This window comes from Nelusetta ayraudi, unplaced genomic scaffold (genome assembly GCF_046127955.1).
Source record: "Nelusetta ayraudi isolate G7.1 ecotype Tasmania unplaced genomic scaffold, CSIRO-AGI_Nayr_v1 ptg000003l, whole genome shotgun sequence".
NCBI classification, from domain to species: Eukaryota; Metazoa; Chordata; class Actinopteri; order Tetraodontiformes; family Monacanthidae; genus Nelusetta; species Nelusetta ayraudi.
Window position 1 is genome coordinate 312,594 of NW_027466053.1, and position 26,573 is coordinate 339,166.

General features: G+C 48.2%; 1 protein-coding gene across 2 annotated transcripts in view; it reads left to right on the plus strand.

Annotated features, from left to right (window-relative positions):
* The first annotated feature begins 12,184 nt into the window (after positions 1–12,184).
* Positions 12,185–26,573, plus strand: part of nphs1 (NPHS1 adhesion molecule, nephrin) — a 69,775-nt gene continuing 55,386 nt past the window's right edge. Inside the window, exon 1 of one of the 2 annotated variants that reach the window (XM_076026037.1) lies at positions 12,185–12,448. The gene's annotated coding sequence lies outside the window, so the exon portion shown is untranslated. The remainder of the gene's footprint in view (positions 12,449–26,573) is intronic. The other variant, XM_076026045.1, reaches the window with a different exon arrangement.

Sequence of the window (26,573 nt, forward strand, 5' to 3'; positions counted from 1 at the left end):
CGATGTAAATGTTAATAATTTGGAAAATAATCAATAGTTACAGATTTTCATTTATGTATGTTCATATATACAGTATGTATATATTGTCCAGAAAATAGGTTTAAATGTTCAACAATTTTCGTCAAGTCACACTGTCGTATTTAATTAACTTGTTTAATTTTTTCCTCATACAATTTGCATAACGTTAAGATTGAAAACTAATAAAAAAAAAAGTCTTTAAAAGGAACTGTTTCATTTGATTCAATTTAATATGAATACAGTAAGAATAGAATTATATGATTTATGGTGTGTTCAGTTTGTGCATCATGATTTTGAAAAGTAGCGAGGTAAAGTAATTATTAAAGTAACTAATTACTTTTGAAAACAAGTAATCAGTAAAGTAACTGCATTACTTTCTTGGATAAGTAATCAGTAGTTAGTAACTAATTACAATTTCCAAGTAACTTGACCAACACTGCTGGCCACCACAGGAGAACAGTAGTGGTTTGCAGACACTAAAAGAGCGCTGTTCAGCTGAACACTGTGCTAAACACTTGTAGCTTGAAACAAGCTCCACCTCAGTCCCCTGTGAGGAGACGGGATCAGGTTTAGCCTCTTCCTCTGAAAATCAGGGACCGAGGTGTGTAAGAATTAGCGGCATCTAATGGTCAGAAAACACTTTACAAACAACAGCGTCTCATGATGTTCAATGTGATGTCACGTCTGTCTGTGACTTGAGGGTAAAATCACCAGATTCTGGGCAACTGGAGAATCACAGTGGCACAACGTGGCTGCTTCTACTCAATAAATTGCTTAATAATACAAAATAATACATACAAATAATACATATAAATACTTACAGTATATTTATAATACATATAAACATACTCTATACAAAAAATGTTATTGTTAGTGACTTTATCTAACTCTATCATACATATGCATGTTCAGTTTAATCTATTTACATATTATGCACGTTTATTTGGACTGAAAAATGTAGTAGAATACACCATAAAACAATTTAGAGCAATCACTGCCCCAGTTGGAGTTTCCAGTGACAGTTCCATCATCATCTAAGCTTTCTAAAAACCCAGTACCAGCTAATGGTCCACACTACGTTGCCACGCTGACCAGTCGCCCGTTTATATCAGTCATGTCTGTTTTTCCGGGGCAAACAAGTGAGGATTTAGCAAAGAAGTCGGGCCCAATCTGTTCCTGCGATATAACTATATATGTTTCAACAGGTCATAATCCACATTACACGGATTTAACATGAGATACACAGGGATTTGAGAAGATCAGCGTCAGGCTCAGGGACAGGGGGAAGAAGGAAAAATCTCTCTTTCCCCTCTTTTTGTCATCCCTTTATCTATCGGGGCAGGGGGGGGGCGTGGGGGGTTTGTGTGACCCGCCCCCTCCCCCCACCACGATAATCTTCCTGCATGTTCAAGTCAAATATATATTCTGCTTAACAAGCGCCACATTTTCCTGCTTTTTATAAGCCCACAAATCCTTTATCTCTGTTATTGCCATGTGCGCGCCCGCTCCTCACCCAGCCTCCCCTCGGGGGCCTCGCATCGTGTTTGTTGCCGTAATCATCTTATTTGCAGGTTATGGTCTGCTCGCTCCCGCGACGATCCCAGTCAGCGCGAGCAGAAGTCGCCGCGATGGGGCATGACGTCGCCGATCGAATCGGGGACGCCTCCTTGACGAAGCGCTCTGTCGCGGCAGACAGCAGCCGCGAGCTGGCGCTGCCGTTTCTTTACATGCAAGCGAAACAATTTGTGTGGGGAAAAATGTTTTAAAATCTTTGAGCATATAGACATCCGGCGAGGCCCCCCCCCCCGCCCCCCCCTCCCTCTTTTTCTTGTCTGTACCAAATCCTTGATTTCAATAGCCGAGCGCTTTGTCTCCGCGTGGAAGCCTTCGACTGAGTTTCATCTGGGATTTGACGTCGAGAGTCGGAGAGGAAATTGAGGAAGCTGGGAAGCTCGGAGAGAATAATAGCGCGACTATAAGTCTGTTTTTTTTTTTTTTTTCCCGCTGCAAATCTGCCGGTGATTAATATCTAACGGAGGATAATATTTGACTCAGTCGCATGCTTCACGCCTATTAGGACTGATAATTCCTTTCCTGCCGCGACACGTGAAGCGTCACCATCTCCGCGACAGAAAATCTACAGTAAGTCGCTGAGAAAAATGGAAAGATTTGTTTGAGAGGATGAAAAAGGAAAAAAAGAAAAAAAAAAACGTGGCTGTGCTCAGCCACCATGGCTGCCCGCGTCTTGGCCTCGGCCGCCCTGCCACTGCCCTGGCCCTGTTTCCCTTCTCCCCTCTCCCTGCTCCAATATGATAAGATTTACTGGCATGTCCGCATGGGTAATCTTGTTTATTCACTGTAGCTGTTTGGCTCCCCGACGCAACCAGGAGAATTAAAGTGGCTGAATCTCAGCAGGAGGTCGAGTGGAGAGGAGAAAAAAAAAGGGAAATGCAGTTTTCGATCCGCGCAGGGCCTCGGTTTTTGGCGTTCATTAGTCCCTGTAACAGCCCGTGTTATTCTGCCCGCATGTTACACTCCCACCCCCGCCCCGCCCCCCGTCTGTTTGTTGATCTTCTCATTACATTTATCCTTCTCCTCTGTCTTGGAGCCACCCCACTGGGCGAGACGGCGGAGGATGTACAGTACCGCAGGATCAATAAACCAGAGGAAACATCTAAACAAGAAGCAAGCCTCGGCGCTGCTACTGAACCGATCCGAGGAGTTTGGCTCTGTGGTTCTGGTCGGTTGGAGGCAGCCAGCAGGTTAAAACCGAGGCTGCGGCCCGTCCGATGAGAATCGCTCTCAGTCCTGCATGAGATCTTCATTTATAAGAGGCTTGCGCTGCTTTTGCACCTCCCCCCCACCCCCATCAATCTTTCCCTCCTATTCAGATAAGCTCCCGGCCTTTACTACTTGATCTTATGAGAGAAATCTGTGGACACTGAAAGCTGACCCTCCCCCGCCCACACAAATCCTCTTTGCCCATCTTTCTTTTTTTAGAGGCATACGGCGCTGCAATCTGTGTCACTTTTACCGACGGTGTCCTGCTCTCACCTCCACCCCTCCACCCCTCCACCCCACCCGGAGTCCGCAGAGGTAAAACATCGACCCACATCTTGGGTTCACAGCTGGCCGGAATGTTGCGAAATAGGTCGGTCGGGCTTAATCTCCGCTACAATTTCACCGTCCCCGCTACCATGAGAGCAGCGTGAAAACAGTTGCGGCTTTGAGCAGATGTAATCTTGAGATTCAGTTAGCCGCAATATGCGGCGGGCGCGACCCCGACACGGCGACGTGCCCGACGCGAACCTGGGAAAAGCAGGACGTGCGTCCGTCCTCTGAAGTGAGGGGTGGGGGGGGTGTCAGGTGGATGGTGGGGTGGGGGCAGGGTGGGCGGTGCTCCCTCATCCACGAAGCTTCAGAGGCGTCCTGGGTGACAGCAAGCCTTTATTTTCTCCCGCTCTCACTTTCACTTTACTAATAGATAAGACATCAAGACACCTGCAGGGGATGGTGTGTGTGTGTGTGTGTGTGAGTGAGTGTGTGTGTGTGTGTGGGGGGGGGTTTAATGGCTGGAGATCAAGGAGTGGATGCAGGTTGTGCAGGATTGCATCAGCCGCCACACCGACCGTGCTCCCCTGGATTTCGCTCATGTGTGGTGTGTGTGTGTGTGTAGTGGGGTTGGTGTGTGTGTGTGTGTGTGTGTGTGTGTGTGTGTGTGAGGGGGGGGGGGGGTCCACTGAGAGGAACCAGGTGGCCGGAGGGTGGAGGTGAGTGAGGGTGGTGTTCTGTGGGTGGGTGGTGAGGTTGGCCATTGTAATTAATGCTGCAGATGCCGCTGTCGGCAGCGCATCTGGGCAGTGCTCTCATTTTCAGAAATCTCCTCTAAATTCTCTGCAAATCCCCACAGGTCTCCGGAATCCCTCTAAATCTTCCCGCAACTCCTTCTTATTTTCTGACCGTCACCTCCTCCTCCTCCTCCTCCTCCTCCTCCTCCTCCTCACTCCTCACTCCTCCTCCAACAGTAACCCACACCACATTATTTCCCTGTCACTGAGTTCTGCTGCCTCAACTGAAAATTCAATCCTACAGCTCCCGCTTAGCAAACCCCCCCCACACACACACACACACACTGCCCCCTTTTTTGGGTCCCAGCTCCTCCTCCTCCTCCACGCCCACACCTTTTTTCCTCTCCAGATCAGCAGACCAATGGCGTGTGTTTGTGCAGTCACAGTGGTGGGAGGCCCAGTTTCCTCTAATTACAGTATGCTCAGGATTAGTGGGAATACGCTCTAATATATTCAGTCTGGTATAATGCTGATATCCCCTGACGATGCCTCACAGGGCCACTGCAGCCAGGTTGGGATCCTGCTGCAGACACCGCCGCCGCCGCCGCCGCCGCCGAGCGCCAGGTGGAATCAGAACTCGCCAAATCTGACGGCGACGGGCGACGGGCTGAGGGGTTGGTGGGGGGAAGAGGGTGTTGTTCGGAATGGCAGAGAGACACACGGAGTTGGCCTGGGCTGGAGTGAAGACGTTAGCGCCTTTTAAATAAAACATAGGGTAATTTAAAAAGGGCTGCGGAAAAATAATGGGAGTCGCGCGCACTATCATCTGCTCCGCTCTGCTCGGCTGTCATTTTGCAAAACTGCAACATGGGGTACTTTCTTGAGGGAAAAAAAACGCTGATATATTTTGATTTGTATTCATTGACACATCAAGGGCACATTAAAATAGAAGAATCCAACAGTGTTCTGACTCCACCCCCCCCAATGCCGCCGCCACCACCAACAACTCCCTCGGCTCTCGAGCGCGGTGCCAATGAGGTAGCGGGTTTGAAAAAAAAAAAAAAAAGCAGGGCGGGAAAAAAAAAAAGGGAAGCATCTTTGCATAAAATAGCAAGCGAGCGAAATCTAAAACAGTTGGCGAGGAACTCTAAATAATCACAGTGCTTTTGGAGATGAATGCATTAGCATAACTTAGTCCCCACCAAGTAATCACTCGTCTCAGGGTGACAAGATCCCCTCCAGGCTCATCTTCGCTCCTGCTGCCGCCGTCCCCCTCCTGAGTTCAGCCTCGGCGGAATGACTGACCTCCTGAGACTGCTGGGGTAGATAGGACTCATTGCAGAGAAGAAGAGGAGGAGGAGGAAGAAGAAGAAGAAAAAGAAGAAGAAGAAGAAGAAGAAGAGGAAGAAGCAACAGCTGCAACCAGAGACCCCCGCTGGCTTGTATCAAGTGATAAGATCCTGCAGCAGGGAGGAAGGAGCCTGTTAGGAAAGTGTTTGTTTGGTGGCTTTTATCCTCCCATCGCTGCGGGAGCGACTGTGTGCACTGATGAAGCTGCGGCCACGTCGCAAACCATCCCGACCGATCCGCAGGTGAAGGGGGATCAACGCGATAAACGAAAAAGTCTTCTGCTTGTTGTTTTTGTCTTCGGTTGAACCAATTTCTTTTTCCAGCTATGAAAACATGATGATGAGGATGATGATGACGCATGAAGAAAATTGATCCCATCCGTTACACACTTTGCAGATAAATGTCATCTTGCAATAACACAAAGATGTTTCCGTGTGAGAGAAAAATGGTCTGTGGGTTACAGGTTGGCACCGGACCAAAAGCGATCGCTAATGATGTATGTGTTTTTTTATTATTATTTTTATTTTTTGTATTTACACTGTATGTTGTGTAGTAACATACATATTGTAAAGAAAACAAGAGGGCACTGACCTTAGCTTAGTTCGAGAGCTTTGTACTTACAAATGAATCCACACGGCAGTCAAATGTTTGGGATGTCACAATTAGCACAGTGTCTCATTTGACATATTCAACATATTTAAATTGTTGAAAACAAAGCCGTTCTCCAGCTTCACAAAAATGTGCATTTACACACAAAGGTAGAGGCCTATCAGAAAAAGCAGGTACTTAAATGCTGATTTGAGCGTCTTTTCCAATGCATGATGATTTGTACAGTAAGATAAACAAACTCCTCCAACAAGCAATGCATGTGTTTCACCGTTTTTCTTTTTTCAAATCCTCAACATGACAACCGCAAGCCAGAAACACAAACAAAGAGGCATAACTGCTGTTCAACCATTAGCGTAAAAAATAATAAATTACAATTAGACAGATGGTGCTTATTGTGAGCCCTTAAACACAAAACAGCAGAAACAGCATCTCAGCGCTGGAGATAACGAAGGCAATGCACCTGATGTGCAGTTTGGATTCTATACACTCCTCCAGGTTTGATAGGGGATTTTTTTTTTTTTTTCTTTAGAGGATCACGTTTGCTATCAGTTACAATAAAATGTGCCCGTTGTTTTCGGTCAGAAGGAGTTAGCCAGCAGCTTCTACAGAATCTTCAACAGTCAATGCTGCGGCCCGGGAGGCATTGTTTCTCTCAGCCAGGGATATGCGCTGACGGGAAGGATAAGAATGCGTTGGCTTTGCAGAGTTACAAGGTGCTATCAGTGAATTAATAAATGCAACATTAACTGCCTTTTATAAAATCAATCTTTCAAATTTTTTGACTTCAATGTTCACACACCCATCCTTAACAAGTCACAAGGAAGAGGGAGAGTAGCAAAAACAAAGCGCCAGGTCGAGTCGAGTCTCATTTTATGCAAAGTCCGCTGTACCATTGTGTCTCCGGTATGTCTCTGGCTTGTCAGTGAACTCCCCATCCTCCCCTTTATTTTCTCACACTTTTAAAAAAGAAGGTGCCAAAACTCACACTTCCTCAAAAGTAGCTCGCTGCGATGCCACGAAGGGCACTGCCACCTCTCCCACATACGTAGTGCCAACCCCAGCCAGAGGTTGGTTCTGCCCTCTGAGATTGACACGGCTCTAATGAATAGCACGTGAGGCCATTCAACTGAAGTTCAGGATGAGAAATACAGAGCAAGAAAATGTGTGTATAACATGGGACCTTGAGATAAACAAATCCTCTCTAAAAGTAGACGCATGTGGTGGGTGTCTCGTTAAAATGAAAGCAGTTTTAATTTTTTAATTTTTCCTTCTTTTTCCTTGGTTGCTCTTTAGCACTCTTAAGCTGCCCTGGTTTGTTGAAACCTCCAAAGCTTATTACCTCACAGTCTGGCATATTTACCTGGCAGGATAACTAAAATTCCAATTGACTCTGACAAACTGCTTTAGCAAAAGAAAGGCACTCCTGGCTCACACTTTTGCCGTGCACTTCATTTAATAATTTGAGAAGGCCTTGGTTTCGTACAAAAAAAGATCTTGGAGAAGCAAAGTGCACTCTTCTGTCGACTTTCGTTTTTTTTGCCAAAGGACATGTAAGGTGACTATGCACAAAGGCTCGCTGTGAGGGCGGTGTGCACGGCTAGTAGCCCTGCTAGGAGTTGCTACCTTCTGTGTTTTGTTCTACCTTTAAGTCCAGTAAGCTAGGTCATCCAGCCAGGGTTACCTGACAAAACATACAGCCTGAAAGGAAGACTCGACATTAGGATGGAATAGTTGTATGCATCCCACCGACTCCTCACGGTATTCGAGATAAGCTGGTTCACAGTGGTACCGGTACCATCGGCACAGGTGGAGACAAGAGAGGGAGCAGAGGAAGGGTAAGCAAGGCAGCAGCAATTCTGAGCTAGAGGGTTTAAGGTAGTACTACCAAACCTGCGCTCCAAGACTGGTGAACTGAGACAAAGGATTACTAGGAGCAGAATGAGCAACTTGCTCTCAATTTTACCTGAAACCTGGCTGAATGCTGATCCTCCCCTGGGTAATTTCCAATGCTCTTCCTCAGCCATCATTGGGCAGTTCTGCTCTACGGACTTTAGAACTTAGAGCATTGAAACGCAGACCTTTTTCGATTCTCGAGGTAAGCGACATCAGTTCCCCTCATCAAGGTCAATCTCCCGCCACAAGCTAATGCTACCTTAGCACTGCCTAAACTATCCAAACTGCAAACACACTGCAAACCTCTCATCCAGATGGTGGGTTTTGTCATGTCATGGGCCAACATCGTCATTAAGGTCGTCAACGCCCACAGAGAAGAGGTGGGAAGGCTGCTGATCTGCTTCTGTGCTCAGAAAAAAATAAAACAAAAGGACAGATTCTGCAATTCAGACCCCCAACTTCACTACTCATGACTTGACCTGGTCCATCCATTAAATTGTTGGCCAGGAAAGGCTTTCAGAAATTCCATTTTTATAATTTGCCTGAAAATAGTACGACTCCCACAGTATTTGTCGATCAACTTCTGCAAGTGTGCCAAAGAATCCATTACAACATAGTGGATAACGACACGGTCCTCTGGCTGCACCCTTGAGAACAGATACAGGCGCTTCAACAGCACGAAGAATCATCAGATCCCAGCTCCCATCTCTCCGGGAGATCTTGTCATCCCACTGCGGCACCAAAGCCACAAATATCTGTAAGCACCCACCTCCCCCTGGACACGGGATCTTCACCTCCTCGTCGTTTGGCAGACGCTACTGAGTTCTGCATGGTCCCATGAGCACCGAGGGGGAGTTATTGTCCTCGTGCTGTCAGTACCAATAAGCGAACTGGCCCTTAACCACACCCTCGAGGGATCGTACCCACACATAAACACACAGGCACAACTGAATGTCCACACACACAGCAACTGGCATTGCATCGTTCCGATCGTAAAAATATTCTTTTAAATTCCGCTCAGTAACCAAGGCATTTTTCTCTCGTTAGTGCAACATTTTACTGCGGCCACCGGCACTTTGCAACGAGCCAGAATGTCTGGGTGAATGTAATGACACTTTTGACAACCTTCCAAGTCTTTTACTTACCACTCTTTTGTTGTTGCTTTTTTCAGGGATCTGAAAATTCATTTTCTAAATGTTCACGATAAGGTAAAGTTCCAAAAAAGTGAACATTTAACAAAATGTTGATGCTTGAGAAGCTTTTCGATGTCATCCAGCAACTGACAGTAAATGTTTGATAGTGTCAGAGGAGAGAAAAGTTTTTCTTGAGAGCCAGATATCTTCTTGCCATCTGTGCTCATGTGGGTAAATGGTTACGAAGATTATTCCTTCTGAAGCTGCCTTTTTTTAGATTCACAAGAAACCGACGGAGGCTAAAAGTGAACATCCACGAAAGCCCGAGTCTTGGGAAATACAAAGATCACTCTGACAGAGGGGCCTTGTGTATTTCCGAGACAGAGGGAAAACTCCGCATTAGCATATTCTCGCTAAAGTTCCCTAAAGTGGCACATATGGATATAAAAATGCTGCAGCTTCCATCAGCAGCCGGGCGGTTTTGCAAGCATGATTTCTTTTTTACTCTCCAGCCTCCTGTGGGTTAGTGAATGATCCATTAGGAAAAAAGAAATAATGCTGACAAAAAAATATGACGCCCTGTTGTATCTTTTATTCACGCATAACATTATAGATTTTTTTTGCGTATAATTGCTGATGTGGCTGTCTCTTTAAGAACAAACAAAGAAAACACCAAACTGTGTTTGAACAGCTTGTCCTAAATCAACAACAACATGTGCAAGTTGAAGCATCGCAGTGTTTCCAGCATGGACAGCTTCTTATTTCTTCCAGTTGATGTTGTTGTACATTCAGTTTCTGAAAGCACCACAGATGCAGAAATGTAAAATGAACAATGTTTGCATATATTTGTATGTGCATGGAAGGTGAGTGCCAGTGTAAAATGTGACACGCAATAGAGCAAAAAAGTTCATGTCAGATGTTATGTGCGTATGAATAGATAGATAGATAGATAGATAGATAGATAGATGGATAGATACTGTAGATAGATATTGAACCCACACTCACTTCCTGTTGTGTTTCAGTTTGGCAGTGAGCAGGATCAAGTTGGAAATATGCTCTGGCATGCTGACACGCTGGCGAATCTAAATGAGAGCAAATAAGAAAGGAGGCCGGGGACAACAGTTCGGGATGAATAGACGCTGAGAAGAAGATAAAAGGTGGATATAAATGCGGCGACAGCCAATTTTGCGTGTGTGTCAACCCTCTGATGTTACAGGTGTTATCCTTTAATCCATCTGCTTTCCGGCAGCCGCCAGTTGCTAACGCGGCAGCCGCTCTCATTTTTCGCCCCCTCCGCGAGTGTGTGTTTGTGTGCGTGTGTGTGTGCGTGTGCGTGTGTGTTTGCTTGCTTGCTTGCCTGTGTTTCTCCCCTCTATAGTCTCTGTTTCCCCCAGCCTGGGTAAATGTCAGAGCAAGCTGCTGCTCTTCCCAGACCACGCCGTGGGAGACAGACCAACCTCATCGCCGTGGCAACCCTCTGTTCTGGCTCAAAGAAAAAGGCAAGGGCGGACAAGAAAGGAACTTTTATGCCTCTGAAGCCCCACTAGCTTCCTCATCCCCCTCCTTGTCCTTGTGCATTGTGGCCCAGCCCTGAACCATGTGGCCGAGCTCCCAGGCTTCAGTGTGACCAGAGGAAGGAAGGATACAGTGACTGGGGAGGTGGTGAGGGATGACTTAATGCTGGTTAGAACGCTGAAATAAGCCTCTGCTGAAACATCAGCAGGGCTGTGGTGGGTTTCTGCTCACTGGTCGATGTCTCATGCGTTAATCAAAGGTCCCGTATTGCGTAAAATTGCAATATGACAATAAAGAAGGCTCCCCTAAAACTTGAGCAGGACAGTCATTTATTTATTTATTTTTTGCTTGGGCATTAAATGATAAGAATGGCCCTTTGTGATGTCATGAGGAGCACTGATACCTCCAGCAGGCTAGTGAACCAAGTGCCCACCTTTCTTTTGTCCCATTACATGGAATATCAAAGTGTAATTTTTAGCAGCTAAATCTGAGTGTTTGTTGCAGGAGGCTGTGAACCGAAGGATGATTAGAACTGTTTTCCTTTAGGGTAATTTTTTGCAGTCTGGAATGAAAACCAAATCTACACACATGGTAAAATAAGGGACCCTTATCTCAAAACACCCAAGACCAGCAGCTCAGAGAGAAGAAAGTCTCTTCGATGTATCTTTTAAGAGGTAAGGAAAACTTCACCAGAATTGGTAGCAGGGCCAGGAAATAGCTGAATTACATTTCCCAGAATACCTACTTGGCTTGGAGCCATTGTATTTGGTTTCAATTTATACCAGCGGGAGGCTGCCTGATACCTCTCCTCTAATGTAATGGCTTTCTTCTCCAAGCAGACTTGTCACCTCTAACAAGAAGTGTATCTGAAAGGATTTCAGTGGTCATAAGCAGCAGCTACCGGAGCCTGGCCAAAGATTGTCACTCACATTGAGTGTAAAGCCTCTTTTTTTCCACGGCTGCAGAATCGGCTTGGTGCACTTTGTTGAGTTGCTGAAATTACAACATTTAGCGACTTTGCCTCCTTCTGGTGGAGGGAAGGTGTTGCATTTACACCAGATCAGGAGCTGCAAAGAAAGCATTTGCACTGTTTTCCCTTCAATTGCAGTCACATTCCAGTCAGTCTGACACCAGTTCGGCAAACTAGAGGACTCCACCATTATGTGAATGCCCCGAGGCCCCCTGGGCAAACACTCAGCAGCCGCTATGTTAAGTTAAATGTTCAACTGCTTGTTAACACAAGTAGCTATCACATATGGCAGCAACTCGTTGCATTCAGGCATGTAGACAGGGTGAAGGTTCAGCACCAGCATCAGAATGAAGAAAAAAGAATCGATGTGACTTTGAGGGTGGTGAACATGATTGTTGGTGCCAGACGGGCTGGTCTGAGTATTTACTGTATCTACTGGGGTTTTCACAATATCACAACCGTGTCTCTTTTGGTTTGTTTTATTAAGTGACAAAGGAAAGAACAACACCAATAACATTTTTTTTTATTTCTAAATGGAAGGGAGCAGATAGAAGAATAATTGTATATACTACTATTATTCATAATATTATAATTATCTTCAGTGTCATTAATATGACACTATTTTAAGTACTTGGTATTATTAGGTTTCTTACTTTTATTATAGACAACCTATTATGGCATTAAAACATATGCCAGAGTATAACACAGATACGTTTCCTGTTTTATTTTGATAGTCTTGTCTCCCCATTTGTTTTCTGTAATTTACTTCCTGTTCATGTTTTCCCACTTTTTTAGTCCAATGAGTTTCACTTGCCCTTGATTGTTCTCACCTACGTTCCCCTGCCCTCTTGTATAAACAGTCCAACCGTCCGAGTAAGTCTTCCGTGTTTTGGCATATGAGCTGCTTTTATGTGTAAAGATTTTCGGTTTTTGATACCCTAGGAGGACACTTTTTGTAATTAATATTTTTTTTCACCCGCAACCAGGCCTGTGTCTGCACTTGGCTCCCGCCTCCACTCCCTCCCTGTGACAGTACTAGCAAGATGTGCCTAAGGGCCCAGTGAGTCTACATCCACTTGATTTTGTCACGGTTTGAATGAAGCCTCGAACTGAAGACTCAAAGGCAACAAACAGAGCAGGACTGTGCGCGGCGAGGAGCTCTCTGGTCTGAGGTGAGGCACCGTGTTTAACACTGGCCCCAACCCCACATTGTGTCAGCGGCGCGTCCACTTCACTGCCTGTAAATTTGCCAATTTCTTGCTGTAAATCTGCCCTTCATGCCTGCTACTGCAATTTTCCTCTAAATCTGTTTTCACCCGGTATTAATTCTTTCATTCCGCCGGGTATCGACAAAACACACTTGAGCGCAGACACACCACAGATCTTTAACTTGTTTGTCTGCGGCATCGTGTCTGCTCTAATAACGTCAATGTTTTCTCTCTCTCTCTCTCTCTCTCTCCCACTCGCCCTCCCTCGCTCCCTCCCGCTCCGCGTTACTGTCTCATCATGTCGTCTCTCCCTCACGTCGCGTCGGCAGCAGCAGGATAAACACGCTCACCTGTGTTCTGCTGTGAGAGCCATTTCTCGTAGGCAGGTACAGGGATTATGAGGAATTACTCTCCTCAACTTTTACATTTCGCAAGGGCGAGCAGGACGCTTCACCCGAAAATGAAATTTCACCTATTTTTTTCGACTCGGCGCCATGTCGATGGAGGCCCTGCTGGTAGACATAACCATTCTGGAGTTTCACAGTGGGGAAGAAATCCGCCCCATGCCAATACAATGGAAATTACACGACAACATAACGTGTCTGCACTGCTAATGTGGTGCTCAGGAGACTCTGCAGTCCAGTTTGACTCTAGAAGGTTGATGCTAATATTGTGTTTTGACAAAAATATCCACTATAGCTTCCTAGCCAGGCTAATGTTAGCTTATTAGTTTATGTGCCACTGGAACTTGCCAGAATTTTTGGAGGTAACAAAACCGCTGCTATAGTGGGCTAGAGGGATATTTTCACTGGGAACATTAAACTATTTGAAACAAACTGACTCTCTGTACTGCTTCCGTATCATCAGCCATATCATTTGTTGTTTATGTTTGGGCACCTGGCCACTGTGGGTTACCACTGTATTAGTATGGTGTGGAATTCTTTACCTCCTCAACGTTTACATGACTAGAAAATACCGTAGGACTCCATATTTCCTTAACTCTTGCATACTGTCGATCTATTTATTATATACCTTCCTGTCTTTTTGTGTCTTTCTGTAGAACTGTTGGATGAGAGAGGGGTGGGGTTGTTCAAGTTCGTGTTTATATGTTAATGTTTACTCTGTATACCTATCCAAAATGTCAATAAACATATGTTTAAAGATAAATAAATAAATAAAATACCGTAGGATCCTGCACTCACATTGTGCAAACTAGGAAATTCCATTTTTTTTTTTTTTTTGTTAGTAAACCACCGTGTAAAGATGTCGTTGGGGCAAGCACCACAGCTGCTGTTGCCCGAACAGTCGCAGCCGTGCATCATGACTTGAACTCCGTCACCTCTGTGAACCTCTAGATGTGCCGTGTGCCACAAAAAATGTCAATAGATCCTCAACTGACAATGTGATGAGTGGAAAATGGGTGAAATTTAGATTTTCCGGCGGTCGAACCATCCCTTCAACGTGTCGCAGGTGAAGCGCTGCAGATGTCAGTGCCTGAGCAGTCGCAGGTGTTCCTTAATGCAGAGTCTTTTGCTTATTCATTTATTTATTTATATATTCATTTTAATCGGAACCTGAATATTCATGCTTTGATTTCGTGTGAGGGAAGGCTGTTTTGCCAACAATAATCAGCAATCAACCATTCGCTGTTGCGTGTTTTTTTTCCCAACTTCTAATATGGCGCGTGCATGCGAGGGAGAAGAAACGGGCTAATCCCTGGAGCTGCGGCAGGTGCGTCTGGCTGAGCTTCCACGTGAGAAGCCCCCTTCTGTGGAATCTTCGTCGTATGAATATATATATTTTTTGTGTGTGTGTGTGTGTGTGTGTGTGTGTGTGTGTGTGTGGGCATGTGTGTTGTTGTTGGCTGCTGCTCTGCGTGTGTCTGCACCGTGTATATGCATAATAGTGTTTTCTGGTCGGCTGGCTGGCTGTGCCGGTGCGCGCCTGTGCTCAGGTTGTGCATGACCCGGACTCTGCTGGGAGGTCCGCGTCTTTCATGTCCTCCGCTCAGTTCTGCCTCAAATCTGGGTCAAAGGATGAAAGAATAACCCTCATCCGGCGTGACACACGTGTGCTCGCGCTCACACTGGGCCCCTTTGAAAAGCGACTTCCTGGAGGTTGGGGTGGAAACGGGGTGGCGCTGTGGCCGACACTCAAGGCATGACTTTTTTTTCTTCTGCTTCTTTTTTTAAAACCATCCTATGCGGTAGCGGACGAGCTCTAAATCGGCGCTCGGCTACCTCTGTCTATTAGCTGCAGTTACTCACTGCATCGAGGTTACTCATTCACCGCACCGCCGCTGCTGTCACCGCGCCGCTGTCTCCCCAAGTTTCTCTCGCCGCATCTCACAGTTGACCTTGCAAACGCGGCAGATGAGAGCAGCGGATTTGCAAGTCGGCAGCGGCTCGATTAGGGATGCACCGTGGGCTCAGCGGCTGCTGGCATCTCTGCGACTCTCTTGCCATGTCTGCGTTGTGGCTTTTTTCCCCTCTCTCTCTCTCTCTCTCTCTCTCGCCCCTCATGGAGATGTTCCTTGTCTCTCGCTCGCTAAGCCTCCCTGGCGATGCTGATGCTCAGGAACCAGCTTCATCCCTCAGAGGAGAAGGAGGAAGAGGAGGAAGAGGAAGAAGCCATGCTGGGGCATTTGTGCATGTCAGTGTGTGTTCAGGCATGCACGGGGCCTACATCAGAGAGTGTGTGTGTGTGTGTGCGTGTGTGTGGCGCTCAGGGATGATAGTGTGGGGAACCGGGGAACTGAGTGAGCATCCTAAGATCCCTATGTTCCAGTGAAGTTCTTGTCAATGAGGTCTTTTTTTTTTTACTGCTGGAGAAAAGAGGCGTGAGGGGGGCAAAGAGGGAATTGTTCATGCACTGGGACACCGTGCCTCTCTTGTAACCTCAGCCCTGTGGGCCTGGAGCTTGCAGCAGGGCAGAGTGTGTGTGTGTGTGTGTGTGTGGTTGTGTGTGTGTGTGTGGAGGATGTTAAGACCTACTGCCAGTCACAGATAAAGGCTGCAGACCTCCTACCAGCAGTGGGACACAACCATCAGTGCCTTGCATTCATGCCCTCCTCCCTCTGTTGTTCACACATGCACGGCACCCACAGGCCAAGCCGTGCACGTGAGGACTCTGTCAGATTGATGGAGAGGTCCCCACTGGCACACTTTTTTGTCTCCGGGAGGTTTTTGGTTATTTATTTATTTTTTGAAACAAAACCCACGGTGCCCCTCCCACTGTCACTCAACAGCACACAGTCCCCCGAAAAACAACAAAGGGGGAGTGTAACTTATTGGCCATTGTGTGAACAGTCACGTGTGCCTGACAGGGGTCTGTTAAAAGAAATGGCCTATTGGAGGGAGTGATGGTCACCTAATGCCTCTCGCTGATGTATGAGTCCACATCTCCATTTGCCACAATGACTTTAATTTTTTTTTAAACATCATGTTCTGTAGTTGCTGCAGCCGTGCGTAACTCACATGCTCCACAGAGATTTTTTTTTTCTCTCTCTTCCCGACAACCACAGCACACCAAACTGTGCAGATATGCAAATTCAAAGATGAAGGCTCCCTTTTAATGCACCAAAGCTTGATTATTTAAATGCAGGCGATTCATCAACGCAGATTTGTGTCGGCCGCGGTCCCGCAGATAGCGTTTGCTCTTTGGAACGGCACCTATCGGCGCAGCAACTCCAAAACCTCCCACATTCTTTCAAAGTACAATTACTAAATCGGAGTCTGCAACTACCAACCAGCCGGGAGGGAGGGCGTGACATTGATAAGCTGTGTCTCGTTCGTAACAAGAGCATTGTTTTGGCCGAGATGTGGATTTTGTGTTTGTTTTTTTTTGTCAATACAGTGTAGTGCGTGCGTCACAGACAGCTGAAGGAAAGAAGCCCTTTCACAAGTTTAAAGCTGCTACCCACTCTCGAGCAGGAAGCCAGTGCATATTGCTTTCATTATTTTTAATTGCAGAATACATAGGGAATCATGTGCAAGGAGGAAATGATCAGCAGTGTGAAGACACAAAAGGTACAATGTAAAAAAAAAGAGGTACGTTGGAGGTGCGCTGACACCTGAGAGGAGGGACGGCGCCAGAAAATCAGCACTAATCTGTTTTATTTTTGGGCCCTTCAGGTGCTGATCTCGTCCCCCTCCCCACCACCCCGACCCCCAGTCCACGCAAGTGAGAACACAAAGCCATCCGGGGAAATTACCCTGCCGACAGACGGCACATTGAGACTTCGTTAGCACAACCACCCAGCCTCGCGCCTCACCAGCCTGATCGAACGGAGCAACTCTCCATGACAGAGTAAACAAAGCAGAATCACAGGCATGATGAGGAAAGGAAGGGTCTGTTCGTGCCATTCCCTCGCCGCAAATCCCCCCCCGAAGCCCCTGGTGGTTTGCCGCGTGCGTTTGCACAGAAGTGTGGGGAAGTGTTTTTCTCCTCCCCTGCACCCCCCGCCAGCTCTGTCTGCACAGTGTGTTCGCTCTTTGTTTGTTAGCGTTATGCGTTTGCTGTGTGATTGTACATTTGGTCGGGACATTAGTTCCCAGCTGATTCACACGTGTTAATACTAATCTGCTGCAACATGTGTGCACATAAAGAGACCTGGAAGATGATAACATCCTAGAACCTACAATACAAACCTTCAGCTTGCAGCTTTTCACATGTGATGAATTTAAGTCAACGTCAAGTTGAAATGAAAAGTCGAGTTGACGCACACCTGATTTTCTTTTTTTTTTTTTATAGCTGCAACAATTCATGATGTGTGACGCTATGGGGTGATTCATATTGAAATTTCACAGCGCACCAACATGTCAAAATTGATATATAAGACACATTTCTGGTTCGTTCTTGGTTTTATTGCAAATTTTGTGTTGTGTGTGTGTTTGTGTCTATTTTTGTCTGTCTCTCTCCCTCTGCATGAGTCTGTGTGGTTCTCTGCGTGCTTCAGGCAGCGAAGAAAGCCTGTGTTGAGGAAAGGGAGTGAGTGAGAGAGAGAGAGAGAGAGAGAGAGAGAGAGAGAGAGAGAGCGAGAGAGAGAGAGAGAGAAGAAGTCGAAGTTGCGAGGAGGCAGCAGAAGTCAGAGCCCGCGAGTAAACAAGCTGCGAGCGTCACTGTTCTCCGCCGCTTTTTAGCCTGCGCTTAAAAATAAAAACATCCAAGAGTTTTCACCGCCGAGTCACTCCATCGAGGAACTGCACCCTGCCAAAAACTTCCGGCACTCGTACCTCCACTCGGCCCTGTTTTTGTGCCCAAATTGATAATTGAAACGACTATCGCCATGTAATCAATTAGGGCGTTCATCCCTGACTCTGAATCAAAGCGTTAATTGGCTTGTGCCACGGAGAGAGGCTGAGAGACGGCGGGCAGATTGGTGCGGCAGGCACCGCTGGATTACCGCAGATGGTTCCCTCCAACCTATTTGCATTGTGTTTGACTTTAAGTCGTTGATTGCTTCTCCGCTCCGGGAAATTGCTCGGGTGCGAGCGCGGCGCTGGCGGTTTTTGGATGGCTCCTCGGTGGCCGATCCCAGCTGTTTCAGCGAAGGGAGGGGGTGGACGTATAGAGCGCTCGCAGCGGGCTACCTGTCTGTCTGATTCCAGGCCTTTCAGGCGGATGCGTACGGGCTTCTCTTCCATTTAACACCCCTTTTGTGACTTTTTTGCAGCCCCGTCGTTCGGAAAAAATTCCTTTGCCACCCGCGGCTAGCGGTGCCTTTGTCTGAGAGCGGCGCAGAGAGCGGAGCATTTCAAGTCCAAACAGCCCGGTGGTATCGATCCGGCCCACACCTTCTATTCTATTTTGTCCTCTAAAACATGCCTTTTTCGCTCGGTTGACTCCTATTCAAAGCCATCCAGCAGGACCTGCGTCAATGGGGAAGCTTGACTTCATTCCACAGCTCTGGAAGCCCCCTGGGGACAGAAGATAGGCTGCTAGACCATGACATGCAGGGGGGCCTAATAGGCCGGATAGGATTGGATAAAAGAAATGAGGGACGGGGTGGGCTGTCGGCTGTTGAAAAAAAAAGAAAAAAGTTTTAAGACCAGGACGGAGCCATCTGCTTTTGTAGTGATGAGCATCAAAGCCTGAAGGAACCCTGTTGGGGTCCCTCTTTCAGATGGCCGTCCTACATATGGGCTTCATATTTCACCGGGACAGACAGTCGGCAAAAGCCCAGTGGGCCGCAGCCGAGGCCACTATTCTGTCTCTCCGCATGGTTCCCAGCCTCTGAGAAGACCGGCGAGATTGCTTTTATTTCTCCCGAGAAATGTGGCTAATAAATGACCAGGCCTGACCCAGAGGATTTGGGAGCCAGCACCCCCACTTCTAAGTCAGCGGTGCTGCGCAAGAACAAGTAGAAGGAGGAGAAGGAGAAGAAGAAGAAGAAGAAGAAGAAGAAGAAGAAGAAGAAGAAGAAGAAGAAGGAGTGGAGGGGCTCTGTGGGCGTGTTACTGTTGAGGAAAAGTGCTGGAGAAATGGGTCAGCGCGAGGCTGCAGCGACGTGCTCCCAGGGTGATTAATTATTGAAGTGACTAATACTGCATTTTCCTGGCGGCGCCGAAGGGGCCTCAGTCCACATTGGTGGCACCATAACAATAATCAGCCCTGCTGAATCTTTTATATCCATCTCCCCCCCCCACCCCACCCCACCTCTTATACTTGCTCGTGTTTTATCGGGCTGCCTCCTTAATTCCCGCCCTGTTTGTTGTCCTGCCCGGACAGACTTTTGTTTTTTTCCCCCTCCGTCTCTCCCGCTCAGCGAAAAACAGGCCTCACCTAATTACGGCCTTCCTCTCACCCAACTCACTTCCCCTCCCTTCCCCTCCCCCGTCCACCTTCTCCGTCCAGCCCTTCTCCTGTTACACCTTCTGAGAGGCTCCGTCTGTCCATATACGTCTGCTTCCTGATGACAAATGCAAAGACCAGACACGTAAATTGCAGCGCTGATGGAAAGCAGCCAGTCTCGCACGCAAACTCTGCCTCCGCTTGGCTCTCTTGCTGCATTTTCTTTACCCCACCCCCCAACCCCCACCCCCCACGCGCCTCAAGGTAGCATATGGCTTTCTCTCCGCTAAGACCCGCCGGCCTCCCACACGGCACCGCAGCGCATCCAGCTCTCCTTTCCCTCCTTTATGGGCTTCTCCGACACTTTATTCACCTCCCTTCCTCCCTCGTCCCCCTCTCCCCCCCACACACACACACCACCACCCCCCGCCCGTCCCCAAACAAACTTTGTTTCGCACTTAAGCGCCACTGCCGCTGCCGCAGAGTTGGCTCAGGAGGAGCAGGGAGGTCAGGTTCTGGAAGACGCAGTCATTAGTTAAATATTAGCCAGGCTGTTCTTCTATCCTCTAAACACCAGAAGGAGAGCTGAAGGAGACAAAAAAAAAAGCGCCCAACCATAAATAGGCCATAAGGGGGCTTTGTGCCGCTATCGTCATACTGACTGTACCGACGTATATGAAAGCCTCTTTTGCCTTCCAGCTCGTAACGACCGGTGCTCCTCTTTGTTTTTTTTTGCCTCGTACACACAGCGTACGCAGGCGTCCTTCCCCCGAGAGGTGGGTTAACCTTTTCTGACGTACAAGCAGAAGGTACGCCAACGGAGCAGGTGGAGTCACAGCACAACAACGGACCCACAAGGGTCACAATTAGGCCTCCTTCCCAACCGAAAGTGCGACAAGAGCGTGTAAGCGTACGCCCTCCGTGAGGATTTCCCGTCCGGTCCGCATCATCAGGGAGGCGCTCGGGAGCGCTGAGATTTGGACGTGCAAACAGCCACTCATGGCTGCGGGGGAGGGGAGAGTGGAAGAGGGAGGGGGTGGGGAAGGGGGGTGGGGTAACTGCAATAACTGTTATTTTTTTTGCAGCCCAGTAAAAGTCGGCGCCGCGCACACTACGCGCCGCTGTCGCGAGGCGAATTGTTCGCCTGGGTAATTTTGACTCGGGGAGAGCGAGGTTCTTGTTACACCGTATTACAGTTGTTGGCTGTTTACTGCAGATGCAAGACGTCTCCGGCGTTTCACGCTCGCAACGATAAGTCTGAATGGTGGAGAAAAATACAAGAAGGTCGTGAGGATAAATAAGAAGGCCGTTTGTGTGTGTTGAGGTTGTTTTTTTGCCTCCGGAGTTTGAAAACGAGAACGCAGACGTAACGAGAGCTCCGCGGAAGCCGCGTCGGTCAGCGTGAGCCCTCCTGCTTTGAGTGTGTGTGTGTGTGTGCGTGCGCGCGCGCGCGCGAGCGTGTCTCGCAGGCTTTGTTGCGCGCGGCGGGGCCCCCACGCTGGTTGCGTGGCGAGGTGTGCGCCAGAGTCACGCTGCGAGCCTCTGAGATCATCTCTGCTCTGCCCAGGAAGCCTCCGGTCAGACAACAACTATCTGAGCGCACCTCCCACCTCTCATCTTTATTTTTGCGTTTCTCCCACCTCGCTTTTCTTCCTCCTCCTCCTCCTCTTCCTCCTCGCGCCTCACCTCCTCGCCGACGCCGACTTTCAACATGAGAGAGACAGAAAAAAAAAAAAAAGATGAGCCATAAATATGTAACACCTGCCATACATAATAGAAACGCGATCAGCGAGATTCTCTTTTACAAAGCTGCGAGCAAACCGTGGTCAAACCCGCGCATGCAAAAGACGCATTCCGGCTGGATGTGCCGACTTTATTATTCATGTACGGCGACCAAGGCGTAATGCCGTCGTCCCGCGCCGCAGCTCTCACCTCAGGTAAGTAAAAGCAGGCGGCGGGCCGAGCTGGAAAAGTCTGTGATTAGCTGTCAGCGCGTTCCCTCCGGTCGCGCACTTCATTGGTTTTTTTGGGGGGGTCTTCTTTTTTTATTGAGGTGGCCAACAACCGGCTTTCCTTTCCGAGGCAACGTTAGAGGCACCCGGGGGTCCCGTGAGGAACGCGACACTCCGGCTATACGAGACGAGGCGCAACCATCCCCATTATTACAGATTTATATATGCGCAGATAGATGGATAAACACAGCCATATGCTTCCAGCTCTGCTCTTTATCGTTCCCCGCAGAGTCAACTGTGCAGGCACAGGTGCGAGCAATTAGTCGGATCCAGTAATGTGCTCGCCCAGCTCCCAGCTCTTTGCCCTCCCGAGTCCCAGACGAGGTCCATTGGGCGAGCAACAGTGCAATTAGTTTAATTTGCTGGTGTTGATTCATCCAGCAGCAGCCCCATATGCACGTTCTCGCTACAATAAAACACGGCCCTGTGAAATAGGCCTAATCCTCACTTTGGCACAGACGTTTGCGCGCGGCGTTGAATTAATCCACATTGTCGGCCTAAAAAGCACTCTGAGAATGCAGCCGAGAGTTTATCGTTGGAGACGCCGGCGCTTACCGCAATTAAAGGCAACTTTTCTCGCCGCGCTGAAAATATTAAGAGGTTGGGAGCGGGAGAAATTCCTAGAGGTCAGTGGATTTGATGATCAAATTTTTGGCTGGCATTTTTTTTTTTTAACGTCTGCTCAGTTTGATTAGCACAACGTGCACTTACAGGCCCAGTGAGTGAGATTTAGCAGTGTCTCATACTGGGGAAGCAAATCGCAAATGAATGTTGATGTTAATCCTGCTTTTCTGACGTCCCACTTGAACTTTCCTGCAAGAGCCGTGATGTCAGGGTCAGAAGCTCTTGAGCAGCCTTGAGCACAACCAGCAGATCCAGGCTGCTGTTCATTGGCAGCGGTGCAACACTGAAGTGGATCCAGTCTTTCAGTGAAACAGTTGTTTATTTCTAGTGACTGCATCGACCAACTGCAAACATAAATATATAGATTTGATATCCCACTAGATCCAGCGCGTACGGCAATATCACATTTCTCATTTAAGCCGAATGAGAAACTTAATATTGCCATAAAACTTTCAGAACAATTACAGTCCCAGTTGGTCAAAACACACACACATACACACACACACACACACACACACACACACACGGTTAATGGAAAGAGTGTGTTTACTATGGGTAAATATGTGGATATTTCTGCACATTTGATGTCTCTGTCTAACATTGATGGGCATTTCTTTGACCTTTTTCTTCTTTTGTTCATGTCGTAAATCATGGAGACATGAATGAGGTTTCTAATTTTACTATTTTTTATGTTACTTTTTATTCCTAATAACACTGTAACAGCGTGTCTCCTGAGTGTGTGCGTGTTAAATTCTTCAGTTTTATTTTCACCCTTGCAGTCTTGTTTCTGCTCCCATGCCAGAGCGCCCCCTGCAGCGCCCCCTGCAGCGGACCTGCCCTCCATTTCCCTTGCTGCTGGTATCGCCTCCACCTGCCCTGTACATTTACCCTTTGGGTCTTTTGTCAAAGATTTTCTTTTCTGTTTATTTGAGTGTGTTTATCGCTGCAGCGTCTCTCCCCGAGTATTCCTCTGTATGCTTTTTGACTTGACCGTTTTATTGGATGCCTGCCCACTTTCTGTCCGCTTGAGTTTGCCCGCCTGACCTCCTGCGTGTGATTGGCTGCTTAAGCAGCGCAGACTTTTCCAAATTCTGCCTCGCGTTTCCTGTCGGTCTCGCGTCCGAGCCTAATTGGAATCTACACAGGTCCGTGCACTGGTTATTTCCGGGCTTGACAGCAAACTGTTGCTGCCTGCAGTCCTTAATGTGGGAAGACGTGCTCAAACACTTTTGTACCAATTAATCCAGAAGGATTTAACATGCTGAAAAGTGATTTTGCTTGCGTCGCAGCCAGCCAAGTAAGCTGTTGTCTCTGTTTGTGCCGTCTGTTTGACTGTTTGTTTTTAACAGCATGCTTACAAGAGACGGTGGTAGAGGAGTAGGGGGGGTGAAATAAACAAATCACAGTGAATCTGTTCGACTATGAGAACCAAACAGTTCCGCATTTGTTCCCATCAATGTCAATATTATGATCATTATTAAACGTTCGCCGGAGTCTGTCAATCGTGGGCCAGATTGCGAAGACTTAAGCGCGGAGGCGGCGCTCCGCGTAAAGTACACTTACCCCATTCACAGTAATTGAGGTGGAATCCCACGTCCATATGGCGAACACGCAGACGTGCACGCCAGAGTGTCATCTCCACACACACACACACACACACACACGTTCATAACACTCCAATAAATTAGTCTTTTGCGTCCGAATTGGAACGTCAGCTGCACCCGACTGCAGCCGCCCCGACACCCACACACAAATACGGATGTACGGATCACCCCTCAGCCGGCCTGTTTTCTGTGCACGCCGATTAGAGATATTTACATTGATCCTAAATCGGATCCGCTGTGAATGAAAGTGGAGACACTGCAGAGCATAAAGCCGGGGCGAGGCAAAGGCTCCACCGTCGATATCACGCACAAATCCATCGATTTCTCACTGCGTCGTGTTCTCTCCCTTGGTGTGTGTGTGTGTGTGTGTGTGCGCGCGCGTGTGTGTGTGTGTGTGTGCACCTCCGTCTGTACATGCAGCTGTCGGCGAGTGTGTGCCCTCTCAGCCGGCCACATACACACCCACACACACACACACACACACACGCACACCTTCTCGACACCAGCAGATCAGGAAAGCACATGTTGTTTTTCACACTCACCCTCGCACAGACGTGCTCCATCACTACATCTTGTGCATTATTGCGTGTGCGAGCGTGGGAGAGGGAAAGGCGGGCGGCGCCGCCACCGCGGTGCTAATAAGGAGTTGTTTTTTTTTTTACGGCGGCGACGTTTGTTATTGCACGATAAGGTTCGCGCTTATTTCCATCAGGCCAATAACGAACGCCGCTGTTCGTCATTAGCGGCGGAATGGAGGAATGTGCCTCAACTGACTGACCGCAGGTTTCCCCACCATGTTGTCCTAAGGGGGGAGGGGGTTGAGGGGTTGAGGGGTGATGGACGGGTCTCAAGCCTGATTCCCATTATGATGAAAAAAAAAGTTCCATCCGTCCATCCATGTGCAGTTTGTTGCTTTACTCTGCTCCTAGCTGGGAGGGAGCCGCCGCGTGATTGCGCTTGTTACTCCGACTTCACAGCGGCGGTGACGTGGCGGCCAAGCAGGAGACAAAACAGCCGGTACAATCAGAAGTTATTTATCGCTTAATCTCTTTATCTACTGCGGATGCTCAGCCTCCACAAGACGCGTCAAACCCGTCAGGATCTGACCTGCGAGTGGAAACACAGACCTTCTAATCAGAATCGCAGCCGCCTCGCCGGAGGAGTTCTTTTTATTATTTCGTTATTTTTTTTTCCCAGGCTACCTTTAGAATGAGATTAGACTCAGATGTTTTTGGGATTTCAAACACTGTTTAATGCGGCTTTAATCAGCTCGTTCCCCCTTTTGTCTTTGCTGGTTTTTCTCACACTTTTGCAATTAAGCGGGAATTTCTTTTGAAGTGGATTGCCCTCTTTTTTTTTCTTTCTTTCATTGCTTTTGTCAGTAGTTATTCAAATGAGCGCGCCGCGACCTTGCACACCGGCTCGTATAGTTCCTGCTGAGTTTATACCACTGCTATAGCGCATAAACAAAGACTGTTTAATTAGCTGCGTTGCACTTTATTAGCGGTTAACTCATACTTAACGCGCGCGCGCACACACACACATGCACGCACACACACACACACATGCACACTCCTTCCTCTTGAATGCTCTGCACCGCTCGCGATATAGTCTTAAATTGAATAATGAGGCTCCTGCATGGCTTAAGTAAAGGCTAGTTAAACTGCAATGAGGCCTGTGTGTATGTGTGTGTGTGTGTGTGTGTGTGTGTGTGTGTGTGTGGGAGTCTGTGTGTGTGTGTGTGGGAGTGTGTGTGTGTCTTGTTTCTTTTTCGGCTGGCGACAAGTGGGAGCAGCTTGTTAAGAAGAATTGTTTGCATGGCCAGAAACCACAGCAGCTTTTTTGCTGACGGGCCTTGTTTTGTCAAGGTGACAAAGAAGGAAATTCAGAATGATTCTCACACTTGGGAATCCACTCATGTCTCCATGCAGAAAACCAACCAACGTCTTTTGTCCAAACTGCTTGCTTTTCCCAAACTCTGCTCCTTTCATTCCCCCCCCCCCCCATCCTCCCTCCACCACCACCCTGCCAACCTGCTGCCCCCCCCACCCCCAACCCCTCTCCTGCTTTCTTTTTTCTTTTTTCACAACTTCGGCCCAGTGGATTTCGGGAGTCCCGTCGCCATGGAGACCCACCCCTCAAGTGGCGTGGGAGTGGCGCGGGTCAGCCGGGGTCAGGTTGAGGCACTGTTTTGGCAAGCGGCGCACGCTTCATTAGGCCTTTTGGCTGTGGGTTCATTAAAACTGCAGGAGAGGACATTCCAAGAGACTCCATTAACCAGGCCGTCCTGTGACACCCCCCGTCAGGCCAACAGACCTCAAACATCTTGTGTTAAGCTGCCATGTGCACCCTCCCCTTCCCCACTTAAGCCCCCCGACACCGTCCCACACGGACACACAAAGGCACTCGAGCACAAAAAAACACACTAGCGCAAGGGACAAAACAACAAGGCCGGACCGCCAAAAACACGCTGCCGGGTCACGTGGAAACACGCGCTCAACTTCCCACGTCGTCTGCGGCGACCCGCAACTCGTGCACGCACAATGGTCTCCATCTGTTGCACCCGCTCAACTTTACCCTCCTAGAGTGCGGTGGGGGGGAGGAGGGAGAGGTGGGTTCGCAGGTCGAATCAAACCAGCAGTTGCTGGGAAGGAATGCAAAAAGGGAGGGAGGGAGGGAGGGAGGGAGGGAGTGGAATGATGTTTTGGGGACGAAAAACTTGAAAGCGAACGCATTTCACGAGGGATGAGGTGACGGCGAGGTGGGGGCGAGGCGATTAGAGCGGAGTGACAGGTCGGGAGGAAGTGCTACGGGCGGGGATAAAGCGATTGCAGGTGAAGTGGGGGAGAGTACGAGGGAGTGAGTGAGTTCTGGAAGGGCCGTACGTTTAATCTCATTGTGAGCGAGGGGCAAAAAAAACTCGATGGGAGAGAATCCCATCAGGTAGGGCCACATGACGGAGTGAATCAAAACACTGGGATCAGAAAACACAAGGCACTTGAGAGAGGGTGAGAGAGTGAGGGCGAGCGATACGGTCACGTGAGCGCTCTCAGCTGT